This window comes from Schistocerca serialis, chromosome 8 (assembly GCF_023864345.2).
Source record: "Schistocerca serialis cubense isolate TAMUIC-IGC-003099 chromosome 8, iqSchSeri2.2, whole genome shotgun sequence".
Taxonomy (NCBI): Eukaryota; Metazoa; Arthropoda; class Insecta; order Orthoptera; family Acrididae; genus Schistocerca; species Schistocerca serialis.
In genome coordinates this window covers 343,404,677-343,429,250 of record NC_064645.1, presented here as the reverse complement: position 1 = coordinate 343,429,250, position 24,574 = coordinate 343,404,677, and the positions used below count along the sequence as shown (strand labels likewise).

Genomic DNA, 24,574 nt, shown 5'->3' with positions numbered 1-24,574 from the left:
ACAATGCCGAAAATACGCATTTGCAAAATAACGCTGTTGCAATGAATACCAATTCCGACAATACTGCAATGGAGACAGTGCATCACTCGATAGCCAATGAAACTGCATCTTCAATGCCAAACACTCAAACTACCTTGAATTTTGCTTTACCTACCACTGTCGCAATTAATCAGTCAGCACATGCCACAAATGGGGAAGCCGCTGAAACACATACTTCCCATGTGCGAAATCTGCACTCTGATAATTTAGCCGGCCGGAGTGGCCGAGCGGTTAAAGGCGCTACAGTCTGGAACCGTACGACCGCTACGGTCGCAGGTTCGAATCCTGCCTCTGGCATGGATGTGTGTGATGTCCTTAGGTTAGTTAGGTTTAAGTAGTTCTAAGTTGAGTCCCATAGTGCTCCGAGCCATTTGAACCTTTTTTTTTTTTTTGATAATTTACCTTTAGAATACAACCAAAATTACAATACCCAAACCTCAACAGACATGTAATATGCTGACACCGTTTAACAGTTAATGCAAAGTACTTTAAACACTTCTGTTTTCTGTGGTTTAGCTAGGTCCATGATGGGCAATGTCAGACAGAAAGACTGGAACCCCGTAGGATTTCCTGCTTACCTTCCAGAGGAGAAGAAGGCGAGGGAGACAAAGTCCCTACTTGCAGCAGGTACATTGCCACAGCCAATGAATTATTTTGCCCGGGCGCCTACTAATCACACTCTGGTAGTTTTTCGCTTAATACACTCTGTGCAATAAAGGGTCCAGGCTTCGAGCCAAAGAAATCTCACAATGTGCTGCGACGAGCATTTACGCTATAGCAAAATCATGGTTTATTTAAGCTATGACATGAGGTCAAAGCAGATTTCGAAAGAACTTTGTTTTTCGCCGACGGGTGGCTTTCCTGGAACGTTGTGGAGGTGGAAATTCACCACCGATACAGATCTCTACATTTTGCGAGATACGACGCAGCTGCATTATGTTCAAGAATTCTTTTTTGTCTTATTAAAGCATTGGTCCGACTTTCTGGCGATACTTTACTTGTGGAGAACACCCTCTTGTCTAAAAATAAAATTAACAGGGCACCCATTTTTTAATCTTAAAAAAAAAGAGGAGAAGGAGAATTTAGGATACCAGTTTCTTAGAAATTCAGACGTGGAGACTAATGTACTGACTGGTGTTCTTAACTGAAGAGTTGGAGTGTAACATGGAACTGTTTATCAACTTTTTGCTTGGGAATTAAACTACTGGTTTATACTGGAAACCTATTTCTTCTTGGGGAATTATTATTTTTTAAATATAAATACACTATTGGCTATTAAAATTGCTATACCAAGAAGAAATGCAGATTGTAAACGGGAATACATTGGACAAATATACGAGGCCTGTTCAGAAAGTAAGCTGCGATTGATTGCCAAATTGAAACCACAGTGAACATCAGAAATGTTTTACTTGTAACAATTAGCTACACCTTTCAGCTACTTCTCTACGTAGTCGCCGTTCTGACTTAGACTTTTGTCATAGCGTTGTACCAACTTTTCAATAGCCTCATCATAGAAGGCAGCCGCCAGTGCTTTCCGCCAATTCTCCACGCTGGCCTACACCTCGTTTTCTGTGTCAAAATGTTGTCTTCAAAGACAGCGGTTCATGTGACCAGAGATGAAACTCAGGGGGAGACAATTGCGGACTGTATTGTGGGTAATCTAACATTTCCATTTGAAAACGATGCAGGAGCATCTTCATTGCCCCTGCAGAATGCGGCTGAGAATTGTCGTGAAGACGAAACAGCACGACAGTTATGTAATGTTAGCTGCATAGCTTCAGGCGAAATTTCTCACCAGGCCCTCGTACTTGGCGGCAGACACTATTTTCTAGACATCTTTACGCACTCACTGCGAGCTCAGAAATGAGAAGAGCGACGTGATGCTAACTGGGTTATACTAGAGACACTACTCAACACATCTGTGCAAAGCTTTATCGGATTTTCATAGTCGTTTCCATTTCGCGACCGATCGGAGCTTACTTTCTGAACGCCCCTCGTATTATACTAGAACTGACATGTGATTACATTTTCACGCAATTTGGGTGCGTAGATCCTGAGAAATCAGTACCCAGAACAACCACCTCTGGCCGTAATAACGGCCTTGATACGCCTGGGCATTGAGTCAAACAGAGCTTGGATGGCGTGTACAGGTACAGCTGCCCATGCAGCTTCAACACGATACCACAGTTCATCGAGAGTAGTGATTGGCGTATTGTGACGCCGCCATTGACCAGACGTTTTGAATTGGTGAGAGATCTGGAGAATGTGCTGGCCAGGGCAGCAGTCGAACATTTTCTGTATCCAGAAAGGCCCGTAAATAACCTGCAACGTGCGGTAGCGCATTATCCTGCTGAAATGTAGGGTTTCGCAGGGATCGAATGAAGGGTAGGGCAACGGGTCGTAACACATCTGAAATTTAACGTCCACTGTTCACAGTGCCGTCAATGCGAACAACAGGTGACCGAGACGTGTAACCAATGGCACACCATACCATCACGCCGGGTGATACGCCAGTATGGCGATGAAGAATACACGCTTCCAATGTGCGTTCACCCCGATGTCGCCAAACACGGATGCGACCGTCATGATGCTGTAAACAGAACCTGGATACATCTGAAAAAAAATTAAGTTTTGCCATTCGTGCACCCAGGTTCGTCGTTGAGTACACCATCGTAGGCGCTCCTGTCTGTGATGCAGCGTCAAGGGTAACCGCAGCCATGGTCTCCGAGCTGATAGTCCATGCTGCTGCAAACGTCGTCGAACTGTTCGTGCAGATGGTTGTTGTCTTGCAAACGTCCCCATCTGTTGACTCAGGGATCGAGACGTGGCTGCACGATCCGTTAGCCATGCGGATAAGATGCCTGTCATCTCGACTGCTAGTGATCGAGGCCTTTGGGATCCAGCACGGCTATCCGTATTACCCTCCTGAACCCACCGATTCCATATTATGCTAACAGTCATTGGATCTCGACCAACACGAGCAGCAATATCGCGATACGATAAACCGCAATCACGATAGGCTACAATCCGACCTTTATCAAAGTCGGAAACGTGATGGTACGCATTTCTCCTCCTCACACGAGGCATCACAACAACGTTTCACCTGGCAACGCCGGTCAACTGCTGTTTGTGTATGAGAAATCGGTGGAAACGTTCCTCATGTCAGCACGTTTTGGGTGTCGCCACCGGCGCCAACCTTATGTGAATGCTCTGAAAAGCTAATCATTTGCATATCACAGCATCTTCTACCTGTCGGTTAAATTTCGCGTCTGTAGCGTATCATTGGCCAGCATTTTGCAAAGCCTTTCTCACTTGCACACGAGAATTGTGGGGACTTACAGAGAGGAAACAGTAGTCTGCTTAGGTAGAGAGCACTTCTGCTGCAGGTTTTGAAGAGGGCACCTGGTCTGTATAGTAGAGAGAGAGAGAGAGAGAGAGAGAGAGAGAGAGAGAGAGAGCGGATCTTCCCAGAGTTGGTAGCTAATGTACTACTGTAAGGGGTCCGTAGGCCCTTACTATAAGTTTTGCGACAGCACGGGTCGACAGGACAGACAATCGATAGTGTGTGTCGGGTGGCGAGAGCGAGAGCGAGTGTTGAGATAGTGTGTGTGGTACGCGCTGTGGGCCGAGCCGGGTGGAGGTCTGTTGCTGGAATGCAAGACCGGACCGACAAAGGGAGTGGCCATCGCCGTGGTTTAACCCCTTTGTGTTAGAAATATAAGGGAAAGTGAAAAAGTATAATTACTAGTGTGATTCAGTGACATTTTTGTGCCGATATTGTAATTACGCGTCTACCGCGCCGGCATCATTTGGATTGCAGTGTTGGATTTCAGTGTTGGATTGTAGTGGTGAATTACAATGATTGAAATTGCGTGTGACGATAAAGAATAACGAAAGGGCCTGTGCTGAGATTAGCCGTTATTAATTCTGTACGACGAAGGCAGTGGCTGTCTCCTTACTTTGTGTTTTTGTGATGAATATAGGTTGTTGATTAATGAAGCTGTGTTGTCGTTCTTCTTGCCACCAGACATTTTATTATCACAGCAATCGAGAAGGACAAAATGGAATGTAACATCTCCGTAGCAGTCCAATCCGATTGCCAGCCCATTAGGTACAATGTCACATTAATTATTATCTATTTGGGCTGCTATCAGATCCCGATCGAGCGGGATAAGTCAGTAGATTAAACCGGAGTGTTACACCCTTGGCTTACCGTGAAAGGACAAGTGCAATTTTCGGACGAATCGTAAAGAACAGTAGGTAACGTTATCTTGCTTAACGTGAAAAAAAAATATTTTTTCAATTTTGGATCGAGACAGAGCATAAACTTTCAAATCGCGACAAGTATCAGTGCATTTTGGAACAATACGAAGTAATAATATCTTACGATTGTGACTAAACTTTTTCTTGTCATTTTAGATGAGAATAATAGTGTCAATAAACTGTGTTATAATGTGCAAATGCGGAAATCCGCACGAAAAACTGTGAAAAGTGAACACCAAAGAAAGACACGTGTAAACATTATTACGACCAAAACGAGCCAAGAATTCGTCACGAAAGTTTTAAAGAAGTGTTTAGTGATAATATTTTGACTGGAATTGCTTTTTAAATAGTGAAAATCGGACAGCTTCTTGTGGACCCATAAACTGTTATGTGGACGACAATTCGGGTGGCGACGCAATTGTTTAGTGACGTCACACAGACCCATGTAGCAGTTGTGCCAAAGAGTTTCGATCTGCGAGGTGATTTCACACGTCATCCCAACTACCTGTGCAAAGAGTAGTTCAAGTACAGACGCACTACACCGAGCGCCGTCCCGACATCTAGCAGCCGAACTACGAACTACGCCCGCCTGCAGCGCCACGGAGTGGCCGACGGAGAACTACGATGCCCAGCCACAGTGGGCAGCGCGACTTCATGCGGTTCCGGCGGCAGTACAGCGCCACGCCCACTTCAAACGTCAAAACATCGCGACTCGTGGTAACGTCGGTTGGTGAGTGGAGATGACTGGTTGACATAACATTAAACGGCAATGTGCAGTTTTCGCGGTAAATAAACGTTTGTAAACTGAATTGCGTGTTAGGAAAAGTGCCCAATTGTAGTAATTTCCGAAAAGTTTGTGAAAAATACTCTGAAATTGAACATACTTATTTATGGATACTGTGCTGTCTAAATGATAATTATACAGATATGCTTATTGTTTTTGGGGGGATTTTATATGTATAGATTTTGTGAATGGTATGATTTATCTTATTTAAAACATTTTACATAAGCTCTGTATGTGAAAATTGATATTTGAAGTGATTAGGTTTTGAGAGTTGTTATGTTCGATGCTCCTGCATATTGTATCAATTTAGGGATTAATTGAAAAATACTTCAGGTACTGTTTGATTAGTTTCATGGTGATTAGGAGTGTTTTGGGTTACTAGAGGTTATTCTATATTACTTACCTGTGCATTAAAAATAAACAAACATGTCTACTGAAGATAAGCAGGTTTGTGAGGCAGTAGTTGAAAGGAAAGGGATAGGACAGGAAGACAGAGATGATTCAGGAATCAGTGATTATGGAGTGTCATTAGATAGCCCATTAGCACATTCAACCAGTTATCCCGAGACACAGGAACAAACGATGAGAAATAAGCCAGTTTCAGAGGGTGCAGATATACGGGCGATGTTGGCAGCCTTGCTAAAAGAAAACAACGCATCACTAAAGGAAGATTTACGAGAAAGGGAAGAAAAATTCCACAAATCAGTAGAGAAAAGTTTACGAGAAAACAATGCATCACTAAAGGAAGATTTACGAAAATCATTAAGGGAAGATTTACAAGAAACTATAGCACAAGAGATCAAAACATCGCAGATGAAGATGGAATGTAGTCTGAAGAAGGAAATGCAGGCGTTACAAGAGCGACTGAAGATGGACGTCGACGAGAGAGAGAGGAAGCTACAGAAGAGCATAGACCAAGTCCAGGGAGACGTGGAGAAGATGGAAGGAAAGTTAACAAAAAAGATGTAAGACGATATTGAAGAAACGAAAGCCGAATTGGGAGAAAGAATCAACGAAGTGGAAACAAATTGCAATCATCGAATCGCCGAGGTGACACAAATGCAGGAACAATGCAATGATGCGGTTAAGGGGATAGGAGATAGGCAAAACCAACTGGCTGTCAATCTGAGAAATGCTATAGCCGTGCAACGAGAAGAGGATAACAAGAGGGTTGCAATGGAGGTCAGGCAATTACAACAGGGAGTGCAGCAATTGGAGAGCAAGACAGAAGAAATGGATAAACGAATTAGCAATGCCACTTTAACTGTTGGGGAAGGTAGAGTAGTTACCTTGATGAGCAGTGATAATCGGTACGTCCAAAATAATACAGGGCAGAAATTTAGACTGAAAGGAGGGTTGCACCCAATGATATTTATGAAATGGTTAAAAGGAGTTTTCCCAGCACATCTTAAAGACTCAGACAAGATTCAATTTGCAATAGATAGAATGGAAGGTGAGGCCTTCACTTGGGGAGTCAGGAAAAAGGAAGGGACTACTAGTTATGATCAGTTTGAAGAGGAATTCTTGAAGAAATACTGGTCCAAAAGTCATCAGTGTGCAGCAATTGAGGACCTACTCCACCGCAAGTCACTTAATACATGGAGAGGAACGTTGAGAGAGTTTGCCGAACATTTGTGGGTATTGAACGAGACCTTGGAACAACCCCTGAGTGATGACGTAATGATATCAGCAATAAAAAGAAGAATGAGCCGGAGAATGCAGGAAACTGTATCCGGAAGCCTAATTAAAGATAGGGAGGCCTTGATGGAAATACTGGAACAGTTGGAATCTGTTCGATCACAGGAATACAATCAAGCTAATCATCAGAACCAAGATGGACATAATCACCATCGAATTCGTTTTAATGGCCCACCAAATTACAGAAGTAGAGGTGGGGGTAATGGACGTAGGAACCATGGCAATGGTCAACAGTTTCACCACAATCATGGGAGAGATGATGATGATGATAATAATGACAGGAACTATGAGAGAAGAGGTGATAGACAAAGGGATCAAGAGATACGAATTTAAGAAAGTTAGGTGTAGGGAGCTAGCAACTCTTTTGCTGGTATACCAAGTGGCGACTGGTACACTCCCAGCTGGGTGAGACTTTATTTCTAATTTCAAGTGTCACTCCTCTACCATCTTTCTCTATCCTTAGGTTAAGAAAGTTAGTGTAGTAGTTAGGATTGGTAGTGGTCATCCAAGTAATTCAGTCAGGAACCATGTAGTAAATTTATAGTTGACTTAAAATAAGGATAAGTAGTTACTGTTGATGTAGTGTGTGAGGTGTCAAAGAATCAGTAAGTTGAAAGCTCAGTTTAATGTGAGTACATTACAAAGTGAATAGTGCCAGAAGTAATAAAATGAGAACCAGATAAAAAAGCTAATGTATACAAAATGTCGTGGGAAGCTAATTGGTCAAACAAGATTTTGTGTAATCTTATAGAGTTGTTTTATGAGACATGAAAAGGTCAACTGTGGTAACAAAATTGAAGTAGTGTATCAGCTTGTAAGTAGATGAACATATAAAGAAACAAATACATGGGGAGATAGTTGTTCGAATAAATGATGTGAAATAATGATGTATATTGAGTATGAGATGTTTGAAGCATTGAAGTATATGGAGGATTGATATAGGTTGAAGATATATATTTGTTTGCAGTTGAAGTTGGTGTTAAGTTATGTGTAATGAAGAGTATGGAGTATGAGATGTTTGAAGTATTGAAGTATGTCATTTAGCACATGAGCAACATCTGTTTGCAAGTTATTTGTAGGTATACATGTTTATCTGAAGTATGCTGATAAAACAAAGTGTAACTAATGAATAATTAGTAATTCATGTATCCAATTAGCTATCAGAGTCAATTATGGTTATACATAGGTCAAGCTTTAGAAGCAGGATTCTGGCACTGAGTAATGAATGACAAATATCCATACAGTGGATTTAAATTAGTGTGAATATAACAGGAGATATTGTACCTCTCATCTAAGCTTTCTTGATAACAATTCACATATGGAAGTGATGTTTGGCAAAATGAAATGATCAGTAGTTTAAAATTTTTCATTGGGTGACCACATTAGTTGTAGTGTTGCAAATAATTGTGTAAGACATGCTTAGCGATACAATGTAGTATTTAAATTTATGGAATCTGTAATCAATAAGTTGTGAATTTCTTCCTTAACTTTCATGTGTGTTGGCCAAGTGAGTTATAAATTAGAGTGATAGTAGTATGGACGGCACAAACCCCGCTGAAAGGACGGCATACCAAAGGGGTAGCTGGCATTCAACTAGATTCTTTTCTTGTGTTTGCTATATCCAGTTATAATAGATATGTAGTTAATGACTCTTACAAACCCTTGAAAGTGAAAAGTTTTTGGAAATTTTTTGGTAAGATAAGTTTATAAAAAAATATTTACCATGCTATGTTAAGTAAGTAGGATTGATGTTGTGTGTTATTTGGACAATGCCATATTTTTGAGATGTAATAACTTTTTGTAGAATATTATTGTAGAGGCAGCCCACTACCGGAGTCAAGGATTTTCTTGGCGATTGTAATTTCATTACTTATTTGCACTGTGTGCTTTGTTCATATGTAGTGATGTCTAATTCCGTAGCCGATTCTTTTACGCCTTTGGCTTCAAAGAAGTTTTCGAGGGCGGGGATGTAAGGGGTCCATAGGCCCTTACTATAAGTTTTGCGACAGCACAGGTCGACAGGACAGACAATCGATAGTGTGTGTCGGGTGGCGAGAGCGAGAGCGAGTGTTGAGATAGTGTGTGTGGTACGCGCTGTGGGCCGAGCCGGGTGGAGGTCTGTTGCTGGAATGCAAGACCGGACCGACAAAGGGAGTGGCCATCGCCGTGGTTTAACCCCTTTGTGTTAGAAATATACGGGAAAGTGAAAAAGTATAATTACTAGTGTGATTCAGTGACATTTTTGTGCCGATATTGTAATTACGCGTCTACCGCGCCGGCATCATTTGGATTGCAGTGTTGGATTTCAGTGTTGGATTGTAGTGGTGAATTACAATGATTGAAATTGCGTGTGACTATAAAGAATAACGAAAGGGCCTGTGCTGAGATTAGCCGTTATTAATTCTGTACGACGAAGGCAGTGGCTGTCTCCTTACTTTGTGTTTTTGTGATGAATATAGGTTGTTGATTAATGAAGCTGTGTTGTCGTTCTTCTTGCCACCAGACATTTTATTATCACAGCAATCGAGAAGGACAAAATGGAATGTAACATCTCCGTAGCAGTCCAATCCGATTGCCAGCCCATTAGGTACACTGTCACATTAATTATTATCTATTTGGGCTGCTATCAGATCCCGATCGAGCGGGATAAGTCAGTAGATTAAACCGGAGTGTTACACTACAAAGGATCACAGCGCTCACAGCTTACTTGAATGCTGAATACGATGGTGAATCACAGCTCATCGGGCAGCGTATGAGACTTGCTCAGCGTCTGTAGACGCATTATTAGGATCAGATAGGTTCAACGAATCTGATGTTTTTCGCAAGTAACTGAGGCTCATTAATGACTTGATCAAAGATCTCATTCTCATATTGTCATTTTTCATTCGTCTTGTGCAATCTAGCAATCACTGTGCGCCTATCGCGGATTTTGTTTCCCGTCACTCATTTGTAAAATAATGTTTTGTTACATTTACCTAAATATCCCGTCTTTGCCAGGTTATGTAAGTGTTACGTTAGAAACATTCCTTGTTACTAATTGGCAGTTTTCGAGTCTCCTGCATTTTTCAACATCGAGTCTAGCCTACGATTATTTCTTGTTCATGTACATGTCAGTAGGGGAACTTAATAATGAATGGGGGTAAATCTGGGCCAGTGTTCCACTTCATAATCAGATGATCCCCCTATTTATCTTTTGTGACTTGGAACACCCATGACTGCTAGGGCCACCACTGTCCTTTTAGTTATCCATTGTGCTACAGTCTTGTTAATGCTTATGAGCCTCTGCGGAGTGAACTGATTATCGGCCACTCCAACAGATGTGTATCATTCTGACATTCACTGAGGCTTGTCAGAATCTCAGATGACCCCTACGCAATGCTCCTCAGACACTACCAATCTGCCATCATTTACTCGTAAGGTAATTCGTATGAATCTACTTTTCATCAAAATAAGGGAGAAGGTTGGACGAAATGTGGGGGGGGGGGGGGGGGGGAGGGGGATGGCCGTTCTCAGCCATTAGAATTTGAGAGCCATATAGCACCATAACCGTGTGGCAATTTCAGGAAGATGTCACCCAGAACCTCTCAAGTAAACATAGGAACCTCGATATCGCGTTTTCTCGCAATCACGTTTTGTATGGTTTCGAGACCCCCTGATTTAAGAGAAGTCCTCACCTCGTGTAATTATTACAAATTTGCAAAACAAATTAAGTTTTTATACCATAATTGTGTTGAAAGAGTGGTTACTTAACGACAGGTTCCTTCGTTGATGACTGATTTCTGGGAGACCGTTTTCAAATAACAACTACTTTTACGAGATTGCTTCCTCGCAGGCACAGTAGCCAGTCCTTATGCCCACCGCTGTTGCAACTAACACTTCTCCGTGTTTTTTATTAAAAAATGTTGAATACAACTGAAATGAACAGTGAATCATGATTTTAAAAAAGCGCCATTTATAATCAATACTCAGTATTATTATTATTATTATTATTATTATTATTATTAATAGAGTATCTTCCTGTTTTTCTTTTTTCTGGCGGTTTTGTCCCACAACCGCTCAGGGTCGGTCGTTAAAGGATTGGTTATTTTTATTTTGGGAGGTGACCAGATGCCGTTTCTGTTGCCACCCCTTTATTCCAGCTGCGAAAAGCATGTGTACCTCAGCTTTCTGCGTGTAGTGTTTTTCAAGTGAGAGAGTGAGAAATTTTTCTATATCTTTCGGGGCGCAACAGTTTCACATTCAGCAAACCAGTCGCTTTGAGTCCTATCCTACTTTCTGCTTCCCAAATGTTCTAATAGCTGCTTGCATAATACTTTCTTCATTTAAATGCCACATATTTTCGGTGCTGTGTGCAGTTATCAATTGCTCAAGATTCAGTTTGATTCCCATATCTTCTCTGTACCTCATATACACTCCTGGAAATTGAAATAAGAACACCGTGAATTCATTGTCCCAGGAAGGGGAAACTTTATTGACACATTCCTGGGGTCAAATACATCACATGATCACACTGACAGAACCACAGGCACATAGACACAGGCAACAGAGCATGCACAATGTCGGCACTAGTACAGTGTATATCCACCTTTCGCAGCAATGCAGGCTGCTATTCTCCCATGGAGACGATCGAAGAGATGCTGGATGTAGTCCTGTGGAACGGCTTGCCATGCCATTTCCACCTGGCGCCTCAGTTGGACCAGCGTTCGTGCTGGACGTGCAGACCGCGTGAGACGACGCTTCATCCAGTCCCAAACATGCTCAATGAGGGACAGATCCGGAGATCTTGCTGGCCAGGGTAGTTGACTTACACCTTCTATAGTACGTTGGGTGGCACGGGATACATGCGGACGTGCATTGTCCTGTTGGAACAGCAAGTTCCCTTGCCGGTCTAGGAATGGTAGAACGATGGGTTCGATGACGGTTTGGATGTACCGTGCACTATTCAGTGTCCCCTCGACGATCACCAGTGGTGTACGGCCAGTGTAGGAGATCGCTCCCCACACCATGATGCCGGGTGTTGGCCCTGTGTGCCTCGGTCGTATGCAGTCCTGATTGTGGCGCTCGCCTGCACGGCGCCAAACACGCATACGACCATCATTGGCACCAAGGCAGAAGCGACTCTCATCGCTGAAGACGACACGTCTCCATTCGTCCCTCCATTCACGCCTGTCGCGACACCACTGGAGGCGGGCTGCACGATGTTGGGGCGTGAGCGGAAGACGGCCTAACGGTGTGCGGGACCGTAGCCCAGCTTCATGGAGACGGTTGCGAATGGTCCTCGCCGATACCCCAGGAGCAACAGTGTCCCTAATTTGCTGGGAAGTGGCGGTGCGGCCCCCTACGGCACTGCGTAGGATCCTACGGTCTTGGCGTGCATCCGTGCGTCGCTGCGGTCCGGTCCCAGGTCGACGGGCACGTGAACCTTCCGCCGACCACTGGCGACAACATCGATGTACTGTGGAGACCTCACGCCCCACGTGTTGAGCAATTCGGCGGTACGTCCACCCGGCCTCCCGCATGCCCACTATACGCCCTCGCTCAAAGTCCGTCAACTGCACATACGGTTCACGTCCACGCTGTCGCGGCATGCTACCAGTGTTAAAGACTGCGATGGAGCTCCGTATGCCACGGCAAACTGGCTGACACTGACGGCGGCGGTGCACAAATGCTGTGCAGCTAGCGCCATTCGACGGCCAACACCGCGGTTCCTGGTGTGTCCGCTGTGCCGTGCGTGTGATCATTGCTTGTACAGCCCTCTCGCAGTGTCCGGAGCAAGTATGGTGGGTCTGACACACCGGTGTCAATGTGTTCTTTTTTCCATTTCCAGGAGTGTATATCTCATCACTGTTATATCTACGGGAGTTAATGACACGACGTTGGTTGGTTGGTTTGGGGTGTAAAGAGATCAGATTACAGGGTCGTCAGTCCCTTTTTCCTGACGCAAGCAAGGCTCAAGGGGCAAGAACACCCAACACCACACCTAAAAAGAAAACGAATAGAATGAACAAGAAATGGGGAAGACGTACACCACTAGGAAAAGCAGAATAAGGTACTACAACCATAGAGCAGATGGTGTGGGCTGGATGATCACAATAATAAAAGAGGATGAGCCAGCCACTCAGCAACACATTAAAATGTCCACCCCAAAAAGACAAGCCGAGATGAACACATGTAGGGAAAAGACGACCACCAAGACAAACAAATACAAAGAAAGTGCGACAGCGTTAAAATGGAGTGAGGGTGGCGACCTCAGAGAGAAGTCTAAATGCTCACCCCTCACGGATAAAACGTATAACTAAATTTGCTGTTGAGGCATTGTCGCCCAACACTGAAGGTAGGATGCTCTGAAGGTTAAAAGTCCGCCACAGAGCGGCTAAAAGTGGGCAGTCCAGCAAGATGTGGAGTACAGTCATATGTGAGCACAGTGATACCCAGATGGGTCCTCGCGACGGAGGTGGTAGCCATGTGTTAGCCACGTATGGCCAATGCGGAGCCGGCAGAGAACCACAGAGTCAGTGCGAGAAGCCCACATGGATGTGTACCAAACATTCATAGTCTCCTTAAGAGCAGGCAGTTTGTTGTGTGTACTGAGATGATGCCATTCCGTCTCTCAAAGCCGAAAAACCTTGCGGCGTAATAATGATTGCAGGCCAGTTACAGGGATGCCAGAAGAGGTTTCAGTGCAGCCTGTTCGGCCAGCCTGTCGGCAAGTTCATTTCCTGGGATTCCGACGTGGCCTGGGGTCTACACCTACACTGGACCGTTCCAGGGCATCGATTGACTCCTAGATCGTTGCTACCGAACGATGGTGGGTGTAGCATTGATCGATAGCTTGTAGGCTGCTCAAGGAGTCAGTACAGAGAAGCAACGACTCGCCATGGCATGAGCAGATGCGCATAAGACCACGGGAAATGGCCACCAGCTCTGCTGTGAAAACGCTGCAGACATCTGGCAAGGAATGCTGCTCAATATGTACTCCATGAACACACGCGAAGCCAAAGTGACCATCAGCCATCGATCCATGAGTGTAAACCACTTCATGGTCCCAGTACATGTCAAGAATCGAGAGGAAGTGGCAGCAGAGAGCCGTGGGGTTAATTGAGTCCTTAAGACCATGTGAAAGGTCCAGTCGAAGCTCCGGCCTAGGTGTACACCATGGAGGTGTACGTGAATATAGGTGGGAAAGGCACGGACTCCAGACAGAAGAGATCGGATGCGAACTGCAGTCGTAAGCCCTGACCCGGGCCTCTGATGCGGGAGATAAACCGCCGTGCATGGGAAAAGGAGTCGGTAATTCGGATGCTCACGAGAACTACGAATGTGTGCAACGTAACTCGTGAACAACCTTCAAAAGTGGGACTCCGGCCTCAACCAGGACGCTGGTCACCAGGCTCGTCCTAAAAGCTGCTGTTGCCAGACGAACACCACAGAAGTGCACTGGGTCGAGTAAACGCAACGCTGATGGCGCCACCAAACCATAAACTAGACGCCCATAGTCAAGGTGGGACTGAACAAGGGCTCTGTAAAGCTGCTGCAGTGTAGATTGATCTGCACCTCAGTTGGTGTTGCACAGGCAGCGGAGGGCATTGAGGTGCTGCCAGCACTTTCGCTTCGGTTGACGAAGATGAGGAAGCCACGTCAATTGCACGTCGAAAACCAGTACTAAGAATCGATAGGTCTCCACTACCGTAAGTGGATCGTCATTAAAGTAAATTTCTGGTTCTGTATGAACAGTACGACGCCGACAGAAGTGCGTGACACACGTCTTTGCGACTGAAAAGTGGATACCGTGGGCTGGAGCCCATGACTGCGACTTGTGGATGGCTCCCTGTAGGCGCCGCTCGTCAAGACCAGTACTGTAGGAGCAGTAGGAAATGTAGAAGTCCTCTGCATGCAGAGAAGGAGAGACTGACGGCCCGACAGCTGCTTTTAGACCGTTAATGGCCACTAAAAATAGAGATACACTCAATACAGAGCCCTGCCTGACCCCATTCTCCTGCATATGGGAGGCACCAACTTGGACATGGAAAGTTGGGAGCGACAGAAAGTTTTGGATAAAAACCGGGAGCGGGCTCTGGAGACCCCAGTCATATAATGTGGCAAGGATATGATGTCGCCAGATCGCGTCTTAAGCTTTCCGTAAATCAAAAAAGACGGCAACCAGGTGTTGGCATCTTCGAAAGGCTGTTCGGATAGCGGACTCCAGGGAAACTAGGTTATCAGTGATAGAGCGACTCTGGCGGAATCCGCCCTGGCATGGATCCAGTAGGCCACGTAATTACAGGACCCAACACAACCGCCGCCTTACCATACGTTCGAACAGTTTATAAATAACGTTGGTGAGGCTGATGGGCCGATAGCTAGCCACATCAAGCAGCTTTTTCCGGGTTTGAGCTGTGGAATGATAGTGCACTCCAGCCATTCCGATGGAAAGATACCATCGCACCAAATCCGGTTGATGGTAACAAGGAAACGACGCTTGTAGTCGGACGAGAGATGTTTGATCATTTGACTGTGGATCCGATCTGGCCCAAGAGCTGTGTCAGGGCAATGTGCAAGGACGCTGAGGAAATCCCACTCTGAAAATGGAGCATTGGAGGGTTCACTGTGACGTTCAGTGAATGAGAGGGCTTTCCTTTCCATACGCTGTTTGAGGGTGCGAAATGCTGGGTGACAATTCTCTGACGCGGAGGCTAGTGCATAGTGCTCAGCACAGTGCCCAGCAATTGCTTTTTCTTCGGTAGATAACACGCCACTGATGTTAATGCCAGCAAAACCTGTCTGGGTCTGGTACCCAATGGTCGAGACGTACCTCCCTGAACACTCCTGTTTCCATTATTTTATAAGCTAGCGAACGCGGGCACAGAGATGTTTAAAAGCTATTGTGCTCTATGGAAGAATGCCACTTATGTCGCTGTAGAGCTCGCCGACGCTCTTTAATGGCATCAGCGATTTCCAGAGACCACCAAGGTACTGAATTTCGCCGGGGGGAGGGGGGGGGGGAGGGGGGGGGAGGGAGGTTACACTAAAGAACAAGGGGTCGTGATTTCCGCCACAGGAACGATCGTTCTAGTGACCTGCTCAACTACTACATCGATGGTACCATGTAGGGGAGATTCAACGGTGACAGCAGAGGTGACAAGGTCCCAGTATGCCGATCTTGCTGGGGGAGTGACAGCAAGATGGGATAGTGGTCACTACCACACAAGTCTTCGTGGGCTCTCCAGTGGACAGATGGGACCAGTCCTGGGCTGCAGAGGGATAAATCAATGACCGAGTAACTGCCATGAGCCACAATGAACTGTGTGGAAGCCCCAGTATTTAAGAGGCAGAGGTCGAGTTGAGAAAGGAAAGTTTCGACATCTCTATATCGGCCAGTAAGCACAGTGCCACCCCACAAGGGGGTTATAAGTATTAAAGTCTCTTAAAAGTAGGAAAGGTTTGGGGGAGCTGATGAATCAGTGTAGCCAATGCATTCAGGGTTACTGCACCATCTGGAGAAAGATATACGTTGCAGACAGTTATTTCCTGCATCGTTCTTATCCTTACAGCCGCAGCTTCAAGAGGGGTACTGCATACTGAGTTCAGGACAGACACAAACTTCACCTGACACTCTATTATAGTCTATTATAGTCCCCTACATGGTACCATATAGCCGCAAAGGACAGGGTTCATCATTACCAGGAACCAGTTTTCCTGGAGGGCAATGCAGGAGGCAAGAGTAAAGCCTAACAGTTGGCATAGCTCATCCCAGTGGTGGAAAAAACCGCCGCAATTCCACTGGAGGATGACGTTATCGTGAGGCTGGGAAGGCATGAAGCATCCAAGGAGGCAGGTTACGCCTCAGGGTCACCGACTGCCACTGATTAAGTATTTTTATCCATTCCTATTATGGATGAGGCATCAGTGAGAGCCAGGTCCTCAGGGGATGCTTCATCCACAGGTGCAGAACTGGTATGGAGTGGTGGTGTTGGGGCCACCAGAGGGTCCTTTTCCTTAGCAGACTTCTTTGTTTGCTTGCCCTCTCGCTTTTCCCTATGGGCTTGCTGGGAGGACTTATCTGAAGTAGCTTCCAGCATAGAGGAATACCATGAAGCTCTTCGTCCACCAGCTTTTGGCTCCTTTAGCCACTGGCGAGTGTCTGCTGCTGCAGAAGTGGAGACCTTGGAAGATAGGTCCCAAAGGGACCCTTTCCTCACTAGAGCAGCCAGAGGAGGCTGTTGCTTCCCTGGCTGGAGGGAGAGGACGTCCATTTTTAGAGGCCTTGCTCCTGAAGTAGGTAGTTTGGGAGCAACAGAAGGAGATTTTCCCCCTACCACCAAGGGCGCAGATGTATTCGTAGCACTGAGTGTGGTATTACAGTTACTTGTGATAGTGATGGTAATGTAGCTGCAGCATATGTGAACGTCAACCGAATGGGATGTAATCGTTCAAATTTACGTTTAGCCTCTTGGTAAGTCAACTGATCCAGGGTCTTGCACTCGATGATTTTGCGCTCCTTTTGTAGTACTGTGCCGTCTGGCGGGAATGGGGAGTACTGCTCTCCACGGTTGATACAGGTGGGAGGAGGCGCACAGAGAGTATCTGGATGTCGCGGACGTCCACAGTCTCGACATGTGGCGTTAGAAGTGCAGCGCGAAGACATGCCCGAATTTCTAGCACTTAAAGCACCACATAGGGGGAGAGACGTATGGTTTAACGTCAAGTCTGTAAACCATCACCTTGACTTTTCAGGCAATGAATCACCCTCAAAGGCCAAGATGAAGACATTGGTAGCAACCCTGTTGTCTTTGGGTCCCCTGTAGATGTCCCAGATGAAATGAACACCCTGCCGTTCTAGACTGGCGCGGAGCTAATTGTCAGATTGCAAGAAGCGGTCGTGATGGAAAATACCCCTGGACCATGGGGAGTGACAGAAACAGGAGTATCACCCAGCCAGTCACAAGTGAGTAACAGCTGGAATTGGGCTGGGGATGCTGTCGAAATCAAGACTGCAATTCTTCTCATCTTGGACAGTGCTGTCACTTCCCCCAAACTTATCCTCAAGATGCTCAAAAAGATTGAGGCTTCGAACGCAGAAACGAGTACCTGTCCATTCTGCTGTCAACTAAATACCGAGGTGAATATGGCTCTCTTCTTTCTGTAGCCCTATGTTCCTGCCATGGAATAGCGAGGGAGGGAAAGGATTTAGGGTCGTATCTGTCAGCATTGTATTCGATCTTTCCCTTCTTAGAGACTGCTCTGCCATACAGTCACCAGCAACAGAAGACTTAGTCCACTTCATTGCGGGTCATCCGCCCTAATGCCACCCACTCTGACCAGGGGTTCTCCCCACGGGTGCCATCCATTCACAGCAAAGGCCACCTGACATGATGGCCATTGCCACGATTCCTGATTCCCCAGGAAGACAGGCATCTACTACTTAGTATACGTGGGACGTTTGCAGATCAGGCATCAGCATTGCGATACCTGGGCTGTAAGGGGGCTACCACCAAATGGGTGCATGACAGCCCCACCACAACGGACTGGTTACCGTGCTGGATATTGGGCGCAGAGATATCCAATACTGTGATGAGGGCGAAGGAGGACAGGAGACAATGGAAGAAGATGACACACCCCGGAAAGTGTCCTCGCCCAAATAGCTGAATTGCAGGTGGAGATGCAAAGCCATGACAAGAGGGTCAGGAGGTCAATCTAAGGGCACTATGGATAACTCGTGGACCACATAGGGCGTCCTTCCTCATATGGCCCGCACGTCTGTAGAATTTTGAATGTGGCAAGTCAAACCATAAAATGGGACCTGAACTTATAGGGCCAAGAAGTGAGAGACTCCTTTTAGTCGCCTCTTACGACAGGCAGGGATACCTCGAACCTATTCTAGCCCCAGGCACGCAGGGGGTGACATTACATAGGTCACATCTTCTAATTATGGAGAAGTCGACCTGATGCCAATTGCCTGCACGTAAGTGTTTCTATACGGCTCTGTTCAGGAAGTGTGTGACGCAATGAGAAAGCGATGTGCAAAGTTCCACGTATGCCCAATCCTGGAACTGAAATCTCGCATTAACATGAATTTATCTGATCTGAGATTATCTGATTGATGAACATTCTCCAAGCAATTCTGCAGATCTTCCCGAGACTTGTCTTTGATTTCAGGTGGCGCTTTCATAGTGGGAGCATATGGTGAGATCTCTGTGATGGGGCCTGATTTTGTCCTTCATCTGAAAGTTGTTAATCGTTCAGAACTAGAATTTGGTTGTTTGCGGAAGCTAAGAAGACGGTTTCGTACTGCAGAGACAACTCATGTTCACGTCTTTCTCCAACATCTCTCCATTTCCAGAAAACCGTGTAATTATCTTCATGCAGGGACGCAGGGTGCCTTCCCCTGAGAGACAAGTTCTGTAATGCAGCTACATCAATGCAAAGACGCAGCTGTTCTCTGTTGATTATGGCTGTTGTTCTGACTACAGGGGCAGCATCTGTGTATCATGTCAAGTCTGGATAACGTAGTTCTGACATTCCAGGTGGCAGATAGTGTTCCTGAATTGTCGGTTTTGTTCGTATGAGCTACCTTACGGTTGTTTTTTCCAGGTGCCTCAGTAACCCACCTTTTATCACGCATTACGAGATTCTTGTTGCTCCACACCCCCATAGAAGCTCATGGTGGGGGACTGACTAGTGCGTTACTGACTGGGGGCTGCCCAGCTTCAGGCGGGCGATAACCAGTCAATTAGCCGTCAGTTAGCCACCGACGAGAGTGACCCCTGACGCCCACAAACACATCCCTCAGCGCAGGGCTTAAACCCGGTAATTGCGACTCTACGACTCCCCGCGTTGTTATCCGCGTCTTCGCATGCGCAGGCGGAGTGTCCTCTCTACAGGTACGCCATCGCCTGGGACATATTTCAAAGCCACTAACTAGCCCAGCATTCATGGCTTTCTCTCGATAAAAACAACTCTTTCCACAGGAGTGACGGGTCACTACGTGTGTTGAACGGGTTGCAGGAGTTGCCGACTTGTTCAGGTTGAACCCTACTGTTGCCTACGGTACTCTGGATGCGCTGCCCCTTCCGCCAAGCGTATGCACCGTACCGAAGCCCCCCCTCCTCCGCCGCAGCTGCCGTTGGGGATTCCACCTATAGTCTTGGGCTAGGGTCCTGCATCAAACCCCGCAGCCCTGGGGGTGAGAGAGATAGTAAACTAAAAGACATCCTCGGGCCTCGAAATCTAATACCGTTAGGGTCGGAAAAACGAGAGCCGGCTGTGATTTACTATTTTCTTTAAGAATACGACAACTTCCACATCCACATATCTTTATATTACAGAGAATAGCATCACTTCAATACGTGTTGTGTCAATTTTTTTCAATTTTTTTTTAGCCGTTGGAGCAATACAGGGTGGTCACAAAGTTTTGCGTTACGCCTATTCTGATGGCTCTTTGTGTATGCAAGGCCTATGAAGTCGAATTTTGGTGGCGTTTTTTGTTTATATTACTATAAACATGTATTGTAATGAGTGAAACAGTCAATTTTATGCGGGAATTGTTTATTTGTACTTCAAATGCGATGCATCTCACTATATATTATGGTAAGCCATTTTTGTTGAGATATCAATCCTGTCCTGACATTGCCTTCGCAGATGTCACGTCTCTAATTGTGACCCTCTTTTTCCGTGTTTTTATGAGCTGTGAGTATTGTATTGTCTAATCAATATTTTTACTGGTTAGAAATACTTTATTCCTTCCCGTCTTTCCTAATAAAATATGCAATGCATCTTTTAAGTTGGTTGCATGCAAGGCACTAGTACGACCAGTTCCACACAGCTATTCCAGTGTTTCCTAATATATATATATATATATATATATATATATATATATATATATATATGGGGGGGGGGCTTGTGTAGTTTGAAGAATTACATCTACAGACATATATGATATACGTAATGCCCACTTTACGTATTTAAAACGTGAACAGTGCTGCTGACTTCTTTTTTTTTTTTAATACTATGGGTAATCATGCCTTCTGACTGAAAACTGCATTTGTTTACAAGGCTTTCGGTAGGTCTGTGTCATTCGTAATAATAGCAATAATTGCCAATGAATAGCTTCGTTTACAATTTTTCTAATTAATAACAGAAGACTTTATCTATGTCTCTCCTAAACTGGAGCTTGAGTTCTTTTATAATACTGGAATACGTACTCGAGGGCGTATTAACCTCAACTGACGTCGTAAACATCGTGCGTTTTTCATTTCCTGGGAAATATCTTATTTGAGTTTGCGCCTAGTGAGTGAGTGAGTGTGTGTGTGTGTGTGTGTGTGTGTGTTTGTGTGTGTGTGTTTTTAGTGATGCTATTCCATTTGCCTACGTAACTAACGCGTACTTTTCTGTAGGTGCAGACCTGGACAGACTAATTTTACAAGATCGAATTTTATCTTACAGAATTTCAAATGTTGAAATTGACCATCTCCTATACTCTGTAGTTTACGCCAGACGGCAATGGCCATTTGAAAGGTTATCGGCAATGGTTAGTTCGTGAACATTAGTTGGCTGTATGAGAACAGCTGAAGGATTTTGCAAGTGAGATGGCACTGTATAGAAACTACTGCACGTAGTATTATCATGACGTATTTTTATCACGTAGAATCCGTATAGGGGAAAATGAATGGAAAACTTAAATTTTCTAAAGAGTTCTGCAAAAACGCAATGCATCTTTTAAGTTGGTTGCATGCAAGGCACTAGTACGACCAGTTCCACACAGCTATTCCAGTGCCTCGAGTCCTTATTGAACAGGTGTAACGGACGACATGGAACAAATACCAAGACGCTCTGCTGGGATCATAAAAACTCCACAGAGCGCGTGAGAAAATGTAACTGAATTGCTTCCGGAGCTAAAATGAGAATCCTTGGCAGAAACACGACGTAATTCTCGGAAAACGATTCTATGTAAATGCAGGGAATCTGTATTCGAAGAATACTAACCATTATGCAGCCACCAACGTGTTTTCCCTTGACGGTCATTTTCTCTCCCACAATAAGCGAATGGAACAGGAAATAATGAGGAAAAGTAACGCTTCCAAATTTTATGTGAAAAGTCTTAAAGATAAACCAAACACTATTCACTTCTTTCTTTATCATGTCTACATAACACTTTGCCGCTAGAGGACTCCGAATTGTATCCTGTAACATGGCGGTGTGCAACTCAACTAAGTCAGTACGTGAGAAACAACGTTTCTCACGAGTTTCGTAAGGGACATATATTAAGTGAAATGGCAAATTGTTAGGAATAAGCAGAATCCTGGCTACAAAGTGTCGCTAGCCTGCGCCCCTGCCCATCAGAACTTCCGCTTCTATTATGTTACTTTGTAGAGAAGTAAGGCGCTGAAGAGCGATATAACGCATGATACTCTCGATCACAGTTAAGTCACACTTCGCTTTCATAAGGAGTTTCCCGTGAGTGAGTTAGAGCCTGATGTTCTTGAGCCGCAGCTAGTCTCATCTCAGGATATTCAATGGATTCTCTTGGCCACATAGTCCGCAGTCTTTTAGTTCATATGGTGTATTTAGCAAGTCTCGTCCATTATCTAAGCAGTCTAATTCGTAAGCAATCGATATCAAAATTTAATGGGTAAGCAAGCTATTGAAGTCAAAATTTAATGATTAAAATACAAAGCAGACTTAATAAATTCGTTTTTCCTAGCGAATGATATAAATCAAACGTATCTAAACTAGAAAAGCAATGCCGTTAAGATTTTGACAGACAAACAAAAATTAGTAAAACCTTACATTCTAGCAAAGTAAATTCGCTATTCGTTTGCAGCCAGATACACATGACCTTTTTACGTAAAACTTTAAATCGTTTTTTCCCTCGAGCGGTTCTGTTTTAATGAAATAAAGCCAATTCGCTGCCCCAAGCTCAGTTAATTAATAGTGAAAACCCCATGAAAAGTTGTCTAGTAATTTTGTAGATTAGCATGCTCAGATAAACACAAACAACTGTTTTACACTTTCATTAACAGTGTAGATTGTCAATTAGCGTTAATCAGTCAGACAGTTACAAACGGTTATTCAATATCACACAGGGTGAGAAAAATGAAACTAGCCCGCAAAATATTTCATGCACATGCAACCCAACTTGCATCATCTGCACCAGGAACAGATGAAGTCAGTTGAGATGCCTGTCTTAGGTTGCATGAAATATTTTGCAGGCCGTTTTTATTTTGCCCACCCAATATGTAAATAGAGGTTTTAAATTACACTGGTATAGCCTAACAGAATTAAACTTCAGGGTATACTTTGCGTGAGTGAAAGCTACTGTTTCATTGCTGCACTTTGAATATTACAATAGGATTAGTGAGTAAACGTTTTCAGGTTCTGTGGACAATCTGTGTACACAGCATATGGATATCTTAAAGACCCATATAGAATGCACGAATAGGTGACTGCTCTTACAACGACATCAAGAGTGTACTTTGCCATCGTCCGCCTTGACATCATCTGCACAGTTATTTCAATTGCTAACATTTACACCAGTCCTCACTGAAAAGTTGCACATTTCACTTCGGCTACTTTCTTAGTATGTTACAATGTATACCACTAAATAGATATAAACTAGAACTTTCAAAACGACAATTTTTACGTCATCATAGTTGCATTACAAAACTGAAATAACAGGCAATCACAAACTCGTCAATACACTACTACAAATTAAAATTTTGTGAAATTGAGAAAGTATGTTGGATGTATTCTCCTTGGGCACAAAATTCATAATTCTTTCATATAATAGCAGCCAAAGGAAAATAAATGTGAAATGTAGTCACATGATAGTATAAGGGGCTATCAAAAAACTTACCTTTTGAGGGCATTGCTGGGCTTATATGCAATGTAATGTGACTCCGGCGTAGGTATATAAGCACCAATATGTAGGTAAGAGATTAGTATGGCACGCACGACTCTGACGACCGGCGGTAAACGCGGAAACTTCTGCTATGAGGATGTTATTATCTAATGCATCCAAACGGGACAAACGTTATTTTTTCTAGGCTGCGGAAGGCCATACACAGGTAGCCATCCATCAGAGAACGAAGAATGTGTAAGGGGTAACACGTCTGTCGGAAACCACCATTTTAGAACGGTGCTCCAGGTTCCATGCAAGGACTACAGCTGCTTTATGATAACACACGTCCCCATATTGCAAATGTTGCTGTGCGTATGCTATACCAACTGAACTGGGAGACACTTGAGCATCCACCTGTAGTCCAGATCTCTCACCATGCGATTATCACGGCTTTCGTCCCTTAAGAAAGGCCTAGAAGGGTCGACGATTCCTCTCGGGCGATGATGTGGAACAGTCTGTTAAGGACTTCTTCACACAACAGGACCCAGTGTTTCACCCAACAGGTATCTTCAACCTGGCGCATCGTTGGGATCATTGGCTCAATGCTCACAGTTCAAATGGTTCAAGTGGCTCTAAACACTATGGGACGTAACATTTGATGTCATCAGTCCCCTAGAACTTAGAACTACTTAAACCTAACCAACCCAAGGTCATCACACACACCCATGCGCCAGGCAGGATTCGAACCTGCGACCGTAGCAGCAGCGCTGTTCCAGACTGAAGCGCCACAGCGGCGACAATGCTGACAGTGAATTTTTGTGATTGACATGCCGATTCTGGACCGTACGGCCTTCGAACGTGAACTTTTTGATCACTCATTACAACATAAACATTACGATACAGTGCATCACGTGGAAGGGTCCTGTAGCCACCTTTCATTAGTCAGGTAGCCC

General features: G+C 44.7%; 1 non-coding gene across 1 annotated transcript; it reads left to right on the top strand.

The window, feature by feature from the left end:
• Window positions 1-252: 252 nt before the first annotated feature.
• On the top strand, window positions 253-336 carry Trnap-ugg (transfer RNA proline (anticodon UGG)). The gene has a single exon. It is a non-coding gene; the product is annotated as a tRNA-Pro (tRNA).
• Window positions 337-24,574: the final 24,238 nt, after the last annotated feature.